Genomic DNA, 16,481 nt, shown 5'->3' with positions numbered 1-16,481 from the left:
CCCTGGTGCCTTCCTAGCTCCTGAAGGCTAAGGTCATCTTCCTATACTTGAAATCGAGGCTGTTTCTGGGCATCTATTCCCTGTCTATCCAAATCTACATCTTTTACCAGATTCTGATGGATTTGCAACTCAGGACTTTGGCCCTAGGAGACAGCAGAGTTCACGTAAAACATTGTTCACCGCTCGGTCAGAGAGAGTAAAAATCTCTGCTAAATTTCTGCTTCTCTTGGAGTCACTTATTCCCTGTAGCTTTATGTCGGTTTCATGTAGTTTTTGGCAAATGACTTAATGAATCACCCAACTACAAACTCTTCTCGATGTTTCAGGGAATCTATCTGTTCAATTGTTTATCTTCGAGTTTTCCAAAGTGGACTGATGGTTCTCTGGGCCTGATGTACGGCTGTCCTCTTGAGTCTTCCTTGGATCTTCATCCGGGAAGTTCCTTGTGCCTCTCCGTTGTTCACGGAACCCTGTGTTTTCCTCTTTTGGTTTATTTCTTGTTTTGGTGAAGCACAACTTCTAGGAGCTTGCTAAGAGCCTATGAATGAATGTGTTCTTATCGTCTGACAATATCTTTATGCTGCACTCACACTTGATATGTGGATGAATTAGAGTTCTGGATTAGAAATAATTTCTACAGAAACTTGAAAGAATTTTTTCATTGTCTTTCAGCTTCCAGTGGTGCTCTTGAGTTGCCAATTATTTTTCATAGCCCTGGTCTTTTTATAGGTGGCCTATTTTTTTTTTCTGGAAATTTCTAGCATCTTTTTGTTTTTTCCCAGTGTGTATTTCCAAGTGATTTCAAAATTATAGGAACTGGTGAGGATATTTTTATTTAGCGAGCTGGACACTTGATGGTATTTCTCAAGGTAGGAACTAATATCTAAGACGTTTTACTATAACTCCCATCTTTTTTTTTCTCTGCCATTTCTTTCTGAAATTCCCAATGTTTGGATATTGGACACTCTGGTTTAATCTTCTAATTTTATACCCTTTCATGTTGGCCATCTCTGAGTTATTTTTTTCCTTTTTTTGGGAGACTTTCTAGGCTTATTTGTCATACCTTCTATTGATATATTCTCTAAATTCCTGTCATTGTAATTCAATTTCTAAGGCTTCTTTCTTATTCACTGAATATTGTTTTTATAGTTTGCTGCTCTTACTTCATTGATTAATGTGTCCTTTTATCTCACTGAAAATATTTTTGGAAATAGTTTTCTCCGCTGCTGTTTGCATTAATTGTGCCTATTTATGCCAAATCCCTTTTATCTTGTTTGTTTTTGTCTCGCTTTGTCTTTCTTTCATTTTGTAGCTTCCTTCAAGTAGCTGTTGATTCCTGTTTGTACATTTGTATATAAACACAGGGCACTGAAAAAAATGTGATTGCTGATGAGTGGCTCTCACTCTAGGGAAATGGAACCAAAACCCAGCCTTTCCACTCGCAGTACCCCGGATGTTAATTTCTGACTCTTTTCAGAGCTTATCAGGTCCTTCAAACAGGAATCGTTCATCTTCTATCCGCAGAATATGAGCTTCTCTACTACTACTCGGGGAGCTACGTGTGGAAGGGATTGGGACCCTCATGGGTCCAGCCTTTTGTAAGACTACCTCTTCCAGGTCCTCTGCCAGGGTGGAGGGATAATGGGCTGCCTGTAGAATTTCATGTTAAATAGAGTTCCTTTAGTACACTGTAGGCTAAGCTCCATCATATCCTTGTATACAATGTTCCTGGTTAGACAGCAGATACTGACTGATCTAATACCCATTTCTGTGACCTGCTTTCTCCTCCTGAAGCTCTTAGAATGGTCTGTCCATATCTGGTGGTCTGATGACAATGTGTGTGACTATAGTGATCCTCATTACGTTGGAACTTCTCGTGGGTCTTTTCTTCCTGGCCATTCATGTCTTTCCGCAGCTCTGAGAAGTCTTTATTATGTCATTTCTTTCGTCTCCCCCTTTTTGCTTTCTCTGTTCTCTTTCTGAAATTCCTCTTAGTCAGATATTTTTATCTCCTGAAGTGATCAACTCTATCATTTCCCTTTACCTCCTATTTCTTTATTTCTCTTTTACTTTTCTTTGGTGCGAGAATGAGATTCTTTGTTTCATCCAACTAGTTTTCCTGCCGAGAAAACGGTCTTTCTTGTTTTCCTACCATATTTGCTTCTGTTTCTTTTTAATGCTATCCTATGCTTGTTTTGCAAATTAATGCCTTCCTAATTTCACTGAGGCTAGGAATGAGAGGCCATCATTCCTTTAAAGTCCCTTCATGTTATGTCCCATGTCGCTTATCTTGTCTTTCTTCTTCCAGTCTCGTTCCCGCCTCAAGGTTCCTGTTCGTGCAATTCAATTGAGCAAGTGTGATGTTTACCACAATCCTTATGTTGTTCGTGGACCGGTAGCTGTCGATGACTCAGGGAAGTGACAATTAAGCTTTGAGACCCCTGAAGTCAGGTTGGATTTTGCTTTGAAAGCAACACCCATGCCCTTCCTTCTTTTTGTTTAGTGAGGAGTCGTCATTTTCCAAAGAGATGATGGCTGTCAGACATTCTACTGGCCAGGACAGTAGTGAGCGAGAAGATGATTCGTTGTTGTGTACCCTGACTCTTTTTTTTTTTTTTTTTAATTTTTTTTTTAACATTTTTTATTTATTTTTGAGACAGGGAGAGACAGATCATGAACAGGGGAGGGTCAGAGAGAGGGAGACACAGAATCTGAAACAGGCTCCAGGCTCTGAGCTGTCAGCACAGAGCCCAACGCGGGGCTTGAACTCACAGACCGTGAGATCATGACCTGAGCCGAAGTCGGCCGCCCAACCGACTGAGCCACCCAGGCACCCCTGTGTACCCTGACTCTTAATGCATCTTCCTGTGCTCAAGCTTCATCTTTGGTCCCAACTTCTGTTCCTGGTGTTTAGGGTGGTTTGGAACCGAGACTCTCCAGGGTTTTGCAAGGAAACTCTCTCTGCTGTTCTAGCTACTTCTACTTTTCTTATTTTTCCATGATTTTACTTATGCTAAAGTGACTGGCATACTTTTTTTTTTTTTTAAATCATACATTCCCATTACCTTGATACTAATTCTTATTGAATTCTTTTGAATTTAAGTTACCATATAACTTATAAAGATATTTCCTATTAATGATGCTTATACAAATTTGGTGAATTTCTTTTCTTTCTTTTTTTTTTTCTATTTCCTTTCATTAGCCAGCATTTCTAATGCCATAATGACTAATATGGTACAGTGGACACCTTTTCTTATTTCTGATTTAAATATAACATTATTAGGGCCTCGCTAATAAGCCTGATGCTGGTTTCAAATAAGTATTGTTGATCTAGCGAGTATCTACGTTGTAGTTATTTTGATTCCTAATGATAACATTTTCGAGGGAAAAATTATTATTGATTTAGTTATAGAATCAGGAGGGAAAAAAACAGCTTCAACTGAATTCTAGAAGCCTATGTTAACTCCAATGGGAGATCTAGGGAAGGAGAAGGAAAGGAAACACTCATAGTGAAGGACCACTTGGCAGGTATCAATGGGGAGACAGGCCTCTGGTAGAGATATGCCGACTTGTTGATTCATCTATGGAATTCAACTGTTCACTGATCTCCCGGGGCTGACAAGCATAACTTGAAAATTAGGACACCATGTTTTGATCAGCTACAGACTAAATAAGGAACTGAAATCAGTTGCTTGAAAGAAATATGACTACAGGGCTTGCGTTTGATCAGCAATCTTCAAATTTTTAGGTGAATGCAAGTTATCTGTATAAAGTTCCCTGTTTGTTCTCTGTAAATTTTTTCTCAGAGAGTGACAATATTCTTTAAACCAGGATGATCAGACCTTGGTTTGTTAGTCGTTTAACCCCTAATTATCCTGAGAAGTCGGTTGCTTCAAGGGGGTTCTGGGGTTTCTTTCCTGGAGACCTGGACGTTTTCAGGCACCGAGAGATGTGATGCAGGTCGAACAGGGACCTCTGTTCAGTCCCAGTTACATTTTGGCATTTCCAGGCAGAGACATTGGGTACCCAGGGTGAATAACCAAATATACTTCTTTTCCTCTTTTCTCAGGCCTTCTTGTATTCTTGCTTGGTTTCCTGTGACGACACTTTATTTCTTCTGTTGTCATAGCCATGCGACAGTCTATGACAGCCCTTCATTCTCTAAATCATGCTTATGCTGGATCTAACCTAGAAAGGGGAAGCCAGTTGTGATGCTAAAATAAATCATGCCACGATATTATAGAAAACGTTTAGTCTTCTGGGCCCTGGTGAAATTGGTTTGATCTGGCTTAACCAAAAAAAGTGGTATTTACCACATTCTGGAAATGGTCCAGAACTGAGATTAGTTTCAGCCTGGGGAAAGAGGGAAGAAAACGAAACAAAACACACTCTTCCAAGTTGAGTCGCAAACGGAGCCCAAGACCTAGCTGGACTTGAGCTTGGCTGGGGACATGTCCTCTCTGAGACCCTGATTTTGCCACAGCAATACAACCCTCCTGGATTATCTCTCTGGATTCTTTCCCCACGTGCTCACATACTAGGGGCATTAAGTTTTCAGGGATTTCCGTGTGAACCGTCACGCCGGCGTCAGGATCCGTTCACCTCTTTGGATTTCCCAAAATGACATGTGCGGGCAGGGGAGGGGGGGGTGGTGTGCGAAGTCTCCTGGGAATCATCAGGGGCCCAGGCCATCACCACACTGGTTTTGCTTGGCGAAGCAGCAGGTGAGAAGACGGAAGTAGTGAGTTCTCTGCATCCAGCCTCCGCCTCTCCCCTGCCCTACACAGAGACACGAAAGCCAACATTGACTCCGCACGTCATTGGATTTCTCTCCCCCTTATCGCTTTCCTCGGGGGGACAAAATGCTGATGCAGTCGAGATCTCGAAATAAGTGATTTATAACTAAAATGGCCCTCTGCAGTGAAAGGTCTATGAGAGACGGGGAGAATTTATTTGCTGAGTTACTATGCAAATTTCACAATTAAATCTTAACTCAGCTCCTCGGGGAATATCACGGATTACTGAAGGAAAGGGGCTTTGACGCGATTTTTAAAAAGGAAAGAGAGCAAAGAAATAGCGGCCTATCGCACCGTTTCTCAGCTCTCCCCCTCCATGTCCGTCTCTCGGTGGGAATCACTTCGGAGAGAAGCAGGTAGAACAGGGAACGGGGAAGAAATAATCAGGGGAGAGGCAAAGAAACCCACTTTCTATTTGTAAAACTGAATTAATGAATTTTTTAAACCATTTGTCGCTACGGCGTGCTGTCCAGAGGGAATACATTCGCAGACCCGCACAGCCATGCATTCTCTCTAGTCCTTTATTCCTCCCCAAGTGCCCTAATCCCCCTTCCTTTTCTCTGCACGTTACCCCCACCCCCTCTGTCTCCCCCTTTCTCTGCCTCCAGCCCCTCCGGACTCCCCATGCTGTCGAAGCTGGGTAGTTTGAGCAAGAGACTTCTGTTTTGACAGCCCGTCTCTTGGGTCCCTCCACTGAAAAGGCCAACACTCCCCAGTGCAGCTAAAATCTTTGCCTTGAAACAGCTTCTCCCTTCCCTGAACTGCATGCAAATAGGAGCGCTCTCTGAGCTCCATCACTCCCCCCCCCGCTCCCCAAGGCTCCTGGGGATCATCCTGGCCCTGGAAAACCACCGCTCTGGGGAAGGCTTCTGCAAGACCCTCGTTCCTCGGATGCTGGCCCACTAGTGGCCGCCAGGCTGTCCGCAGAGCCCCCCTTCCACGGTATTCGTGCACATCCAGCACCTTCTGCTCCTGGAAAGAGGAAAGGCCCTTCCACCCCCTCTCCGTGTTCAGCCACACGTGCGGGTAACTGGCGTGTCATGTCCGTGCTGGCGGATAACCAGTAAGTGCCTTGACAGTAGCCTGGCTCACGAGCTGAGTTTCATCTCAGAAAAGGAAGCCTATTTCCTTTTCCAGGAAAGAGTGAGGGAGGCGGCCAGCCCCCTGCGTACACTGACGGTTGATCGACCTGCAGACTGATACCGGGAGAGCTGTCTGTATCTTAGGAAATTGGGAAAGTGAGGTTGAAAATTTCCATTACTCCCAAGGACCGATTTTTTTTCGTTGATTCCTTTCTTTATGCCCCTTCCCGGATAGAAATCCACCCCAAAGGAGTCAGGGCTTGGGGCTTTTCTGTGCCTCTGGCTGGGTGAGACACGACCCCTGGGCCCCCGGGGCAGCTGACAATAGCCAAGAAAGACCATAAAAGCAGCAAGAACAATGGAAAGCAGCAAACAGGTGTCTTAACCCTGCAGGCCAAACAGAGCAGAGAATGAACCGTCCTGGGCTTTCTTGGAGTGTTGAGCTTTCCTGATTTGGTTGTATTTGGTTACATGATGCCTCTTAGAATTGCCTCTATTGTGCCTCCTTGGAGTTTATTTCTATGGGGAAAAATGTACATTTTTCCTGGGAATGGAAATAAATTTGTATATCTTGATAAACTTCAGCAAGATTGATATTGCTATTATATGAGAATTGATTGGGGGGCATTACGGCCACTGAGATTTTGTTTATGATATCAGCAACAAACAAGCACCGCAAACTTTCCTTATGCCAGGGAACACAACTTTCTCTTTCCACAAATAACGGATTATTTTTCCCCATCATGGCTTTTGTATGGATAAAAGTCATAATTCTACCTAAACAGCATTGACGAACAGAAGTTGTACATGTCAAAAGCAGATGTTAGACTGAGCACATTTGTATATTGTATAGATATCTTTTTTGCCATGTCCCTGTTACATTTCTATTGTATAGGTTATTTTTCTAAAATCTTATTTAATGGGCTTACCATAGCCCTTGGAGGCAGGTGGGGACAGGCAGGCTAAAAGTGGATTATTTGGAACTCACATTTCATGGAGTGTATTTTTTCATTATAACATAACCTCCTTCCTCTATTCCTAACTGGTTAAGAGAAAATGGAGCTTGTATGAGCCTTTTCTGAAAAATGAATGCAAATAGCAGAGAATTCAACACAAACAGCAGGAATCCTAGGCATTGGTTGTGGAAAGGACCCTCCGGTGTGGTTTATTCTCAGGTGCAACGTGACGTACCAATCCCTCGCCACATGGTCCATTCCTGGTGTGGAAGGTCCTACCCACCATGGACACTTTGAGTGACAGGGGCTTTCTGTTCTCATCTCTTAACACACTAGATACTTGAAATATGATTTCTTAGATTGAGCACCCTGGTAACTTCTGCTCATTGGTCCTCACTGTTCCTCTGTTTACCTCACACAGACAGACCGATTCCTCATGTCTTTTGCTCAACAGATATTTATTGTGCCTAAACTATATGCCAGGCATTGTCCTAGAAGCTAGGCTTCTAGTCACATAGCGGTGAGTATAACAGACAAAATCCCTGTCTTCAGGGGACTTCTATTCCAGAGGAAGAAGATGGTAAAGAAAACAAGACACTTATGCGGGAAGATAGACATAATGCTATTAAGAAAAATGAGGCAGAGAAGGGAGGACGGTAGTATTAGGGCAGGGGGTTCTAGATGAAATATTATGCGCTGAGAAGGTGACATTGGAGCAAAGACCCGAAATAAACAGGTGAGTGAGCCAGCCACATAGGTACGTGGAGGAATCCCATTTCAGGCGGGGGGCACAGCCCAGAGCACAAAATTGGACAAAAGAGTGTACCTGGCATGCAGAGGACGGGCAAATGTCCCAGCAGTTGGGTTGGGGCAGCATGAGCCAGAGAAAGAGCAGTAGGAGAAGATTCTGCAGAGGGAGCACCGGGTGAGGCAGGTGGGCGGTGCCCATTTCGTTCATCTCTGGCTCCTACTCAACTGAGATGCGAAGCCACTGGAGAGTCACGGAGAAGTGACACGGCCTGACTTGTACGTAAGGAACTTTGGCTCTGGGGTTAAGAATAGATCGGAAGAGGGATTCAGGTCAGGAAAAAGTGGCGGAAGGAGACAAATACAGGGGCTACGAGAATAACCCAGTGACTTAGAAGCAGTGGGGATGTTGACAAGGGATAGTGTCTGAAGATAAAGCCAATTGGATGTGGGGTGAGATGAAGAGAGGATTCAGAAGTAACTCTTGAGCTTTTAGGCTGGGCCAGTGGAAGGATGGAGACATCTCTTCACTTAGATGAAAAGAGCTGTGGATGTCGCAGACTATGCGGAAATAATCAGAACTAATAATTTCGTTCTGGGCACGTTCGATCTGAAATCCCTAACCCAGGCTATTTCAAATATTTGAAGACCATTGCCGTGTCCAGACAATAAGCAAGTATGTCACTTTTACTATAATGGACATGCGTGTCCCTGAAAGATCACGAGGCCGTACAAAACTGCACAACAACACCTGTAGGGATTGTGGAAAAAATCAGATTGGGGCATCGCATTCAAAACCTTTTTTGGTGATGCATCGAGAGCAAAAGAGCACAGTTCACGAGTGTTAAACGCTGGTGGCAAACATGGCATTTTGCCCTGAAAAAAAGCTAGCAGCTCGATAAGTGGGCTTTGCACGTGATGCATTGCGAGGCAGTGAAAAGAGGCTTACCTGAAATCACGAGGAAAGCGGGGAGGCTGGATTGGAAGGGGGGCGGGGTGCGGTTCAGTGCCGGCACCCGAACTTCACAGCGCAGTGACCTTCTGCAGACTTACATCCCGGGGCATACTTTTCTCTGCCTTTAAGATAAAGGTTCTTCCAAGGCGTGCATTCGTAACAGGTCCCTGTTTCATCAGAACTGAACCTTTGAGGCAGCGTGTAGCCTTTTTCTTTAATTAACTTCTGTATTACCTGGAAACTCTGTTTTGGATTTGAAAACCATAGCGCTGTTTGAAATCGCTCAACCAGCCTCTGCGAACACCAACAGGAGCTCTTCTGTAGGGTTTAGCAGTTTCCACTTCCAGTCTTTGTATACAGATAGTGCTTTCCTTTTTACATGGACTGCTTGGCGTTTTGATCCAGGACACATAGACAGGCTTGGGATGTTGAATGAGTGTGTGCTTTCGTATTCATTTGGTCGTCTGTACGTGCGTGCGCGCGCGCGCGCGTGTGTGTGTGTGTGGTGTGAATAGAAAAGTTCACAGATCTAGAAGAACGACCAAAACGTAGCTTTGTACGACGGCACACGTGGCGAAACAGGGCAACTGGTAGATGTTTGAGGTGTGTGTATACGAATTCCCAAAGAGCTCCGCTCAGCTGGAGGCAGTTTTCTGTTTCTCAAGGACAAAAACTCAGCAGCAGCAAGTGTGTAATTCATAGTCGGTTCTCCTAGTTCATCAGTTGCCCTGAAACAAATGTACAACTTCGGAAACGAGCATTACGGGAGAACTGACTGGACTAATGCTAATATAGGAAAATGTAGAAAGGCGAGAAACTTAAATCATGTAGAAAACAATTTAAGGGGACTTTTCATCGGTGGTGTAAGCCCAGTGTAAAAGAGGAGCGTCCGTGGTCTAAGGCCAAGTGTAGCTGGCCAGTGGAGAGGAAGATTCACGAGAAGCCTGGGCTGGACCTCACATGATGGAAGAGTTTCAATAACTTCCAGTCTCTAACCTGCTCTAGGACTGAGTCCTAGGCAGCTGAGAAAACTCCCCCTTCCAGTGGGATCGCCCATGGCTTTCTGGCCCCAGCGGGGCTGAAGAGTAAGGATTGCTTAGTAATTGCTTGCCCTGTGCAAAGCTTTACCTTGACCCTAACCGGGCACATTAGCACGGGCCCAGAGGCCCAGCACCTAAATGAAATGTCGCTCAACTCTCAAGGAGCCCGTGTCTCAGCAAATAGGAACCACATATAAAAATGAAGACTTGGTCCCATATGTCTTTAAACCCATGACGGTTACTGCTGATATGATACTGCAGGGGAAAATGACTTAGATTTTTGTTGGGTAGATGGATTTTTGGGGTCTCTCTGTGCAATTTTCTTTAACATAGTGGGGTCTTTGTCACTGTAATGAAAACTGCCTTCAGCTGGAAGGGATAAAAAGAGGAAGGGAGAGAAACAATAGCAGCCTAGACGCAGAATTTTCCAAATAAATTAAACACTTTTGAGACACGGGATTTGTATTAGAAACACCGATAAAACCTTATCCTTGAAGGTGTGAAGATGTAGGCTCTTAAAATTAATGTAAATAGCAGTATTACTGCCGCAGGCATCAACGGAGGTCTTTGAGAGTGTGAAAAGACAGGTATGGAAGGAGAGGCAGCAAAAGGGTCACATCCAATAAAGGGTGTTTGCAAAATCTTGGGGAAATTTGTGCAGCTTTGCATAATAGCAACTTTCACTCTTACTTCTTCACAGATATTGTACCAAATGAAGGAAAGAGGAAGTAACAAACAGGTGGCTTTGTGCACGCTTCACGGATGTGAACAAACGCAGATTTTTCAGCGTATCTTCTGTTCCGTGTGCGTGTGCGTGTTTGTGTGTGTGTGCGTGCGTGCGCACGTGCAGAATTCTGCGGCTTCGTCAAGCCCAGGACCCAAATCAAGAGGTTTGAGATCTATTCTTAGCCAACCATCGATGTGACCTTCAATGCATTTCCCACCTATAAATATAAAAACCGCTCACCTCTGAGATTTATTGGTCAGGTTAGGTGAGTTGATGCATGTGAAAATATTTTTCAGGCAATAATATGCTGACCGAAGATTATTATTAACGTGGGGATATGGAAAGAGGGAACAGGCACAAGAGAAGAGGAGGATTGCTTCAGTTCATCTAGCTCCCATGGGAAGTGTGCATTTTGCCAGCGGGGGGAGGGGCGGGGGGACGGGGGCAGCTGGGTTCGTGAGAGACGGAGAAAGTGCGCACATGTTCGAGTGTTTGTAAATGCAAGGGGGACAGCCCTTTATTAGGCAAGAGATATGCTGAGTTTCAGGTTTACGTTACCAGGAGACTTGGAAAAGTTGAAACTCAGCCTAACTAGGGCTGCCAATGGCCTCTAATGAAAATTTCCATTTGGAGAGACTAGATGTTGACTTGGCATGACACCAAACAAGCAGCGTGCTGCAAAATTTTACACCAATTGTATTTCTCCTAATTAAACCCTGTCTGACCTCAGCATTAAGAAACAATTTGTTTCAGGATATAACCAGCACACATAAGCAATTACATTCTGTTTGCCCCATTAGCATTATTTGGCTCCTTTCTTTCCAGGGCTGCTAACTGTAGCAAATGCTGTCCCTGAGCCAGAGCTATAAAAAGCCTGGAGTGTTCAGAGGCTTTTTCCCCCATACCAAGAACTAAGAATATCATCATATTTTAGCCAAGCCAAAGATTCTGGGAACAGTGTGCTTCTGTGTTTATTATGAGGGAGTGTCTATATATATATATATATATATATATATATATATATATATGTATATGTATGTATATATATATATGAATATTTCTTATGAGTTAAAAAAGACTCTACTTATAAAAAAACTGAGGAAGCTATAATAATCCAAGTTGATAATAATTTAAGCTTATCTGGTATGCTATTTTTCATTTTCCCATTCAGCTATGACCCCTTGTACTTTTATTCATAGCTGTCAGACTTGGTAAATTTTGAATTTCAACCCCCCCCCCCAACCGCCCCCAAAATGCATTCTGCAAAGCTTTTGGCAAGGTTGGGGCAAATGTTCTTTTATAAAAGAAGCGTCACCGCCGTGTAACAGAGACGTGAAACAGAGAAAGACCTTCAAATGCAGAAACTCTCAGCAGAGCCGCTTATGAAGTTCATTTCAGGGGCAGGCGCTCCCGGCCTGGGATCGAGGAGGTGAGCTGGTCTTCTCCGCCCTGCCACTTAACACCTCCTGGATCGCAAACTTGTCACCTGCCTGTCTGAGTTTCCGTTGCTTCTTCCACAAGATGGGACAGGAGATACCAGAGATATTTCTTCTGGAAGGCTATCGCAGAGATGAGATGAATCGTAGGTGGTGTTTCTAATGGGTCCCCGGAAGTCGCAGACCATTGAATGGATATGAGAACATTCTTCATTCTAACTCCCTTCTGAATCTCTTAGCTGTAGACTTCTCCTGCCATCTTGATCTGGGAGCTGTCGTGGGAAAGACAAGGAGGTATGATATATTCCCTACAGGGAGTAGATAGATGGAAATGAGGAAAGGCTATCATATGAGCTGTTGGAGTAAGCAATGAGGTAGGTGTTTGTGCTTAAATTTTGTCTAATTTTACCTTTAGAGCCTTGAAAAGAAATCTCCCCTTGGTTTTTCTACCTGGAAAATGGGAATAAAACCATCTCCCCTCCCCCTTCTTATTTCACAGAGGCACTGTGGGAACAAGCCACTGTTGCCAGTTGAGAGCTTTAAGGGTCTCAGGAGGCAGGTGTTACCGAAGGGAGCGTGGCTTTGGGTCCACGAACTGCACGGAGGTGCGTCAGAGTGGCTCTGTGACACACACTGAAGAGCAAAGCTTCTCTCTGTGAATCAAGAGCACCTTCTGTTGGCAGCTAAGTCTCATGAGCCTTAAAAGTGGAGGTACATCGAAGCATCGAAGCAAACTTACAGGCAACCGAGAACAGAGAGGAAGTTTTTACTGACTTTACTAGGCCATGAGTTTCAATATCTGCCCCTTCCTCTGGTCACGATGAAACCCCATTGTTATAACGCTGCATCATCGCGGTGGCTTGGGAGCCTCACAGAAGCCCTATTTTGAGTCATGGGGTCTAGAAGGGAGCATATCACAGTGGAGCGAGAGCTAGCTGTACTGTGAAATGGAACACTTTGACGCGAGTCTCTTCTCAGCCATTTACCCGCCACGTGGCTTGGACAAGGCTTTCAACGTCACCCGGTGCCGGCCTGACTACATCTCGTTTTCCAGGGATCAGTGTCTGCATGTTGTTTCTCCTACAGATTTCTCACCAGTCGAGGGCACCAGCGTATGTATTTGTATTAACCGGTTGGTAGGCCACTGATTCTAAAAGTATGGAAGTGCAGATTCCCAGACGCTTGTGGAGGCAATGAGAGGTGGTGAGGGGCCGAGGAATCTGCATTCTTAAGAAGCACCCCTAGTGAATGCAAGGAAGTTGGGGCTGAGATGAAAATACACTTGGCTGACATATCTGGCATCCAGAATAGTGTCTGACACAAAGTAGGCATCCGATGATCTTTACTGAATTAAAGATAAATGGTGTAAATGGTGGCCTGGCCTATCCATATCAAGAAAGACTGCCTCCCCCAGTGGGAAGTAGAAAAGCTTACTGGTCGGGATAACTCTTCATCTAAATATTAAGGTCTCAGTTTCCTTTCAGGAGGAGAGGAAAGGAGACATCTACGAAGAATCGGGGTAGAAAGCCCCAGAATTATAAAAGGAAATCCCTGACACTGGGCCCCGGTGGCTGGCTTAGGATGAACTACACTGCTTCTCTTTAGGATAAGCAGCCCCTGTTCTCTCTGTTCCTTTCCCGACTCTTGATTTTTACTTAATTCACATCCCTGGTGCCGATATCTGCTCTGTCCTGCTCTTGGCATCTCCAACCATCACCCTTCTCACGTTCCCCCCGGTCCCTGCAGCTCCCTCCCAATCCATTGCCTTTTCTAACATTTCACTGACACGGATCTGGTTTCACCACACACGACCTAATGGCTCATGAATTCACAAGTGCTTCCTATGGGGTTGCCGGTAAAACAAAGGACACCCAGTTACATTTAAATTCCGGATAAACCACACGTATCTTTTTAGTATAAGTATGTCCCCGACTTTGCACAGGACATTTATAGTAAGAAATCATTTTCAGTTCTTCCAATTTAACTGGGCAGCCTGTATTTTTATTTGCTGGGTGTCTCTATCTCTGGATGATCTTGCTTTGCACCTTTGGTTCCTGTTAAACTCGCGGTTGTCGACGTCAGCCTCGCCTTCTGAAGACTTACTCTGCATTGCCTTCTCGCATCTGTGTCTACCAAAAGTTTTCATTTTTCTATATTCCTAGTCTTACGATTCGCATCTTTCTAGTTCTCGTGGCCTGTTTTGGTTTTAATCCACCGTTTCTCTCTAACCAGCGTTGCCTGGAGGGGAGGTTGTTCTAGATGCCTGTTAATACAAGTCTCTGAAATAGACGAGGATACTCTGGTGTAGGCTTTCGCCTCACGACTCCTACCTGGCTCCTAGTCCTGGGAAAAAAATAGAAGGTTAAGAGAAGCAACCTCGTTGCAAAAGGGAACTGAGCTGCGGTGGCACAGCGCTGAGTACTATTTTGGAGTAGTCACATCTGCTCGTGACCAGCAGTGATCGCAGCTGAAAACAGGGATATCACAACGGAAAACAGCAATGTCCAACCGTCAGTTCTGTTTCTTATTTCTTGGAAATCGGGAAAGGGTAACCTGGACATCGATGGGAGATCTTTCTTAAGATCTTGAGGGTGACTCTTTTTTTTTCTCTTTTTCTCCTTCCTCTGATCCATTCTGTCATATTTCCTTCATCTTATCACAACCTAGTGATCGTCTCATATTTCTTATTCACTTTTAATGTGTTACATGTACGTGACCCATGCGAGACTTGCTAATTCTCTACATATTTTCTTACTGTCGGGGACTATTCTGTTTTCACTTGATAATAGCCAACACTTAATTCAGTTTCCTCTAAGTGCAACCACCGTGCCAAGCATCATATTATATAGGTGATCTCATTTCGGTCTTACGTCACTCTTATTTCCATGATATAGAAAACAGAAGGGCAGATGCATAAAAGTTAAATAACTTGTGCTGATTTACATAATTTGGTGAAGTCAACCTTTGAATCCAGCTGTAACTGGTATCACAGCTTTGCTTTTAACATTATGTTGTATTTCCCTCCATGTAACTTTTACTAGGTTCTAAGAGGAGTTAAGAATGACTTGTTATTCATGCTATTTACAATACTTCTTCGAGCTGGGGGATATAAAAGAATCAACTGTAATCTGGGTCTGGAAATCCAGGCTAGAGAGATGCACAGTCTTCCGTGAGATCATTTGTGCCTCAACTTCTGCCACAAACTTTCCCCCTGATACTTTTTTTCTAACTGCTTGGCCTTGACGCAGCACCCTACCCAGAACCTCTCACTCATACATACACCTTTGACAGCATCGACTGTTGTCCCCACCATTGGTGGATATTTTTTACCATGTGTAACTGAAATGAATCCCCTCTGTCTCCCTCCAACATATTTTTCCTTCAGCTACAGGGTTTATAAGATTCTTGAGGATCAGATCTAAATTTGGAGCAGTGACCCTAAGTCTGGAATGTTCCTGAAGTAATAGGATTCTTTTGGAGTTCCACCAAAGTCCAAAGGGAAATACTTTTCTCTCCTTCATTAGCTCTACTTCTGAAAGACATTGACTCCATATTTACCCTGATAGGAAGCATGATAATGGCAGGGGTAGCCTAGAGTTCCAAACTTATTTGGAACCAAAACTTATTTGCATTTGCCCTATCTCTGCTCAGAGGGCCATCTTGCTTCCAAGAAACAGCATGATTTTTTTTTAGTTTGTTTGAATCAAGGAAGAGTATGGAACATCTAATGTTACAAGGGTATTTTTTTTTTTACTATGATACATTTCTCTTTGAAAAATTCTGCTATAGGGGCGCCTGGGTGGCTCAGTCGGTTGGGCGTCCGACTTCAGCCCAGGTCATGATCTCACAGTTCGTGGGTTCGAGCCCCGCGTCAGGCTCTGTGCTGACAGCTCAGAGCCTGGAGCCTGCTTTGAATTCTGTGTCTCCCTCTCTCTCTCTGCCCCTTCGCTACTCACACTCTGTCTCTCTCTGTCTTTCAAAAATAAATATTGAAAAACAATTTAAAAAAAAGAAAAATTCTGCTGTAATCTTAAAATCTTACATATTTTCCATGGAGTATCTTCCTTTCTGGGTCCCTCACTCTCTAAAAGCCGAGGGACTTATTATTCTCATGGGACAATGTAGTGTATCTTTTAAATTCCCTTTGGACTTGGCCTTTCTGGTTAGCTTCAGATCGAGACGTCACAGCCCAATACGAAGGCCATGTGCAACCTGTGAAACTTAGGACACAGAAAACGTTTAGGAACCAATAGTGTCTCCCTACTGAGCAACAACACGTGCACACGCACACGTTCTCAGGAACTGGTATTCTGGGTTACCACATGAGCAACTCATCCTGAGGTCTGGTCTGCACTTTGAAGGTCAAGTTTCTAGTGGAGCTCAAGTTTCATGTGAGCCCATGATCTGGATATCACCGACATGTGCCAGGATGTCCAAATCCTTGTGATGAGGTCCCCCCTGCAAAACAGCAGACGTGCAAGCTGGCCTTTGGGTAACGCATGGAAACGTGTGTTGCCCCCCAAATGATGTTGCCTTCACCAAGACATATTTTCTTCTGTTCTAGTTCACTGTGCGCAAAGGTCTTAGGGGTCGAGGCACCAGGCAGCCGTTCATCTGAAAAAGGTCATGATCCAATTAGGTAATTGGAAGAAAGAAAGAATACTTCCCAGTGAGGATCCGGGAAGGAGGAAGCCAGAGCTGTATGTAGAAGTCACAGAGTGGAACCTGACGTGTGGTAATTT

At 44.2% G+C, this 16,481-nt stretch overlaps 1 long non-coding RNA gene across 1 annotated transcript in view; it reads left to right on the top strand.

Moving 5' to 3' along the window:
* LOC123609209 overlaps positions 1-16,481 on the top strand; it is a 37,497-nt gene that overhangs the window by 10,970 nt on the left and 10,046 nt on the right. The window contains exon 2 of the long non-coding RNA XR_006717674.1: positions 12,239-12,344. This is a non-coding gene — a long non-coding RNA (uncharacterized LOC123609209). The remainder of the gene's footprint in view (positions 1-12,238; positions 12,345-16,481) is intronic.

The sequence above is a fragment of the Leopardus geoffroyi genome, chromosome B2 (genome assembly GCF_018350155.1).
Source record: "Leopardus geoffroyi isolate Oge1 chromosome B2, O.geoffroyi_Oge1_pat1.0, whole genome shotgun sequence".
NCBI classification, from domain to species: domain Eukaryota; kingdom Metazoa; phylum Chordata; class Mammalia; order Carnivora; family Felidae; genus Leopardus; species Leopardus geoffroyi.
The sequence above is the reverse complement of the archived record's forward strand: the minus strand, read 5'-3'. Positions and strand labels throughout refer to the sequence as shown.